This window comes from Urtica dioica, chromosome 2 (assembly GCF_054948205.1).
Source record: "Urtica dioica subsp. dioica isolate 48M chromosome 2, U.dioica_male_clone48M_v1_H2, whole genome shotgun sequence".
Lineage (NCBI taxonomy): Eukaryota > Viridiplantae > Streptophyta > Magnoliopsida > Rosales > Urticaceae > Urtica > Urtica dioica.
The window spans coordinates 23,626,948-23,631,245 of NC_142757.1; the positions used below are offsets into that span (position 1 = coordinate 23,626,948).

At 37.9% G+C, this 4,298-nt stretch overlaps 1 long non-coding RNA gene across 1 annotated transcript; it reads right to left on the reverse strand.

Annotated features, from left to right (window-relative positions):
• Positions 1-252: 252 nt before the first annotated feature.
• On the reverse strand, positions 253-3,553 carry LOC149404193 (uncharacterized). Its single transcript, XR_016295515.1, has 4 exons — positions 3,224-3,553; positions 2,267-2,366; positions 1,777-1,871; positions 253-699 (listed from the first exon to the last, which is right to left on the reverse strand). It is a non-coding gene; the product is annotated as an uncharacterized LOC149404193 (long non-coding RNA).
• Positions 3,554-4,298: the final 745 nt, after the last annotated feature.

Sequence of the window (4,298 nt, forward strand, 5' to 3'; positions counted from 1 at the left end):
AACTCCCGATGTGTGGAATTATTTTGTTAAACTTCCTGTGGGAGTTGACAAAAAGCAAAAGGCCAAGTGCAATAGATATTTGTCGGTACATGTGGTAGGTACAAAGAAGGAAACTTGGTGTATGAAGAAGTATCTTGAAGAATGTCCATGAAGGTCTAATGAAGATAGTGGTAAAATGTTGTTGACTGAAAGTGTCACGACCCGCAGGACACTCGTCGCCCTCGGATCGCGACCTTTCCCGTAATATTGTAATAATCCATTATATTTCCAACTGAAAGTGGAAAGAAAACATTTCAAACATACTTTACATACACGTTTTTATCAAACAAACAGCGGAAATAAAATTAATTTATATATAAGGAATGACAAGGGTTCCTAGAGCTAGTTCGCTAAAAACCGGTAAAAATTTTCGCTTCTAAAAGAGTTACAAAAATACGGACTACCCTAGCTTGCTATTCATAAGCACGAGCCCATAAACATGCTAACCGAGTTTCAAAACGTAAAAAGAGTTTCGGGTCGATTATCTAAACGTTATTATATTATAAAAGTTCTTTCAAAAGCTATATAAAAACTTTCACGAGCATACAAGCTCGGTTTTCAAAAACTGATACCCATTCCCAAAAGACATTTCCTATGTCACAGGTCGTCATGAGATCTACCTCGACTAGCACTCCAGCTTCGCCTGAGCTTTTCCTTTATCTACAGGGAGAATGATTTATGGGGTGAGTCACACCGACTCAATAAGCAGGATATCTAACTTAGCGCTACATGAGATGCATGGATGCAGATGACGAATGCAGGTAACATCATATAACATATCCAGAAATATAAAGAAGTTTAAGTCATTCAAGTAGCATAGCAAAAGATTATTTAATAACATGAACACATACAGATTTATAACTCAGTTCTAAAACAATCAATCACACAATCATATAGGAATCCGACTAATAATCGCCTTCCTAGAAACTCATCCATCTCACTCATCTTGGCGCCTTACTTTAGTGGACTGGTCAATCAACACTTCAGTCGGCAGCCGTTCATAAGAGATGAGTAAACCATTTCGAGAACTCGAGCCCAATCATCGAAAGTCCGAAGTTTTAACATCTGGGATCCACTAGCACATGTAGGAGGGCCTTAATGCGCGCTTGGTAGAGGGGATCAAACCCTCACCGATCCCTGGTTGATCCAGGGTTCATATTCCCCTCAGTACAGGTAAGCCACCCATCGACTTACCTGAAACCACCCATAGACTTCCCATTAAAGGGCCTCTGGGGATGCCACCCGCTACATTGCCGACAAGGATTCATTATGTTTTACAGAAGCTGACTACAGCCTACCTGCCTATCCTATTACAAGAGTAGATCTTATCGGGATAAAGCCCGTCATTAACATTATTAGTTTCACTGTATGGCTCTTTATGTAGTTTAGAAGGAGTTGTCGACAGCTGTGAGGCTGGACCTTCTCCTAGAACAGTTCCTCTCGAGATTGAATCCGGAGGACATCGTCTTTCCTCCTCCTATTGTCCTCTTCATCAGGACGAAGGGGTAAAACCTATTACAGAAGCTTAACATAGTTTTAAAGGCTTCAAGGTTCTTAACTCGCTAATCGTTTAATCCTATCATTTTATTATCTTATTAGTTAGTGGCCGAAGCCTTATTCGGTCGTCTTGTCTAACTGAGGGTTTCTCTTGGTTTTAGGATTAAACGAATAAACATAACAATTATTCTACTAGGCACCATTCCCCTTTTTGGCGCCTCAAACCGAAATCCCACTTACCCAGAATCGTTCGTCGGAGAACTCGATGAATTCCGGAGCCTCTTTGCTTTACACGCTTCTTGAGACCTCTAGCACGTCCTGAAGTGTCGAGAGAACTAGAATCCAAAGTTAGAACTTCGTTAGTTACTGGATTTGGAAATGTCAAAGAGAATAAGGTTCGTTGTCGGGATTTCTTGCGAGTCGGTTCGGGGTTCGAGAGTTTAATTTATTACTTTCCCGGTCTTTCGGAAATTATATTTATTTAAGACCCGTACACATTTCGTACCAAATTAATAGTACGAAATAAAATCCAATAATTATTTTTAACGAGTCTCAAATAAATAATAAATCAAAAATCATAAAAACCGAGAATTCTAAAATAGTAAACTATAATCAAATTCCCGAACACCTTTTAATTAAATACTTCACAGTTATTTAACATGATATTCAAATCATGAGATCTACGATCTAACTCAAAGTCTAACGCTACACAGCGATTAACACGACTTACGAGTGAGATCGAGATCCACTCTTTCTTGGATTCTTTAACCTCCGGCTTCGATGTGTACGGTAACCGGCTCTTGCTCCTCCCGATTCGATTTGTCAAAAAGCTGTGAAATTAAAAAACAGAGATCGAGTCAACCACTAATTCCAACACAGACTCGAACCATGAAATCCAATTTCTCGGTCTCTCATTGAGATCCGAGAGACTCTCGAGACTTTGATAAAAAAGACAAACTACAAATCTCAATCAACCCGACCATACCAAACCGAATCCGAGCTAACCGGAACTCCAACATAAACCCCAAATCACTCTAACCAATTCCAAACCAAACAAACAATTAACTAGCCCCGGCTGAACACACAAAAAATCGAACGCTCGGCCAAACATAAACAAGTCAAAAGAATTTCCCAACAGCCTGACCCACTAGCGCTTAAGCCATCATAACTCGAGCTCCAAAATTTGGAATCAATTGATTCTAGTGGCAAATGAAAGTAGACTCACGTAGCTTTCTAATGAGATATTACAAGCATATATACGACAAGAATAGCTATCTCAAAAACAGCCGGTAATTCCCGGTTACAGTTCTGGAAATCCCATTTTACTGCTGCGAAACACAATCTTTGAAAATTCATAACTCATTCAATACTCAATGGGTTTACATGTTCTTGGTCATTTTAGAAAGCTCATACAGTCTACTATCCATGAAAAATATCCACAAAAATTATCTCACACCATATCGGACTGTCTACGTCCGTTTACAGAGGCTGTTCAAACAGTTTATCAAATCAAACGAAAATTCGAGAAATCATCACAACTCATCATTAATCCAAGCTACAACCACACAGAATTCGAGTTCAATCACATAAAAAAACACATCAAAACAGCTCGGAGAAGGAAAGCCACAATTAAAAAATAAGAACCCTAATTTTCGGATTCAAAATTTGGGAAAAATCAATTCCTCACCTTGAATTGAAGATGGTAATACGAGCTTAAATCCTTCTCCTTCGACCTTGTACAACTCCGAGAAGTTTCAAGGACAGCAAAACCGAGAGAGAGAAAAAGAAAAAGATTCAAACCCTTGATTTTCATGTATGGGTTTTGAAGATGAAGAGCAAAGAAGTAGACAAGATGGAGAAGATGACGAACGTACACTTACCTCGAAACCAAGATCCGGTCTACGTTTCTTCTTCCCCGAGCTCTCTCTCTCTCTCTCTCTCTCTCTCTCTCTCTCTCTCTCTTTCACTTTCGATCTCCCTCTACCTCTCCCTTCTGCGTTTTTTTTCCTGTGTTGCTCTTATCATCTGCTAGAACCGACTTTGCTAAAGGATAGAGATGAGGAAAGTTTCGGATTTTGTAAATAAATCCCTCCTTTATTTGAAACTAACTCCTTTATTCTTATTTCTCTCTAAAATTCCTCCACAAATCATCTTTTATTTACTCTTATTGTTGCAAATAAAGCCTTTTTCTTTAATTCCTTTCCCGGGAGAAGGAAAATATGACGAGGGAATTAATCCACCGATTTCCTTTCGAACCCCTTTCACGTTGAAATTAGTTAAGGTCGTTAAAATATATTTTCATTTTCACAATCTTTCTTAAATTCGTGAAAATATTATAAAACCTTATCGACCTTAATATTTTTAATTTTTCATTCTCGATTGTTTTCTCGTTCCTTCGAGAAATTCCTTAATATTATTTTATTCGTTCTCAAGCACTTAAATTTATTCTAGCGTTCAAGTGCTTTCAAAAATCCTTTTCCTGGTATTCGGATTAGAAATTCATAATTTCCTTATTGATTTTCCAAATTTATTATGATTTTCTTCCGAAATTCTAAAATTTTACTTAAAACATGGAACGAGAAAATATAGGGAGAATATTTCTGATAAAGTTAAACGAGAGAGATTGTGAATTTTATAATTCATTCAACACGGAGAGAGAAGAAAATTTCCTTTATTTATCAATGGGAGGAAATTTTTACAGAATCTGACGTGTACAAAAGTCGGGTTTCACAAAAAGGCTGTGGAGCTTTGACACTCAGTGG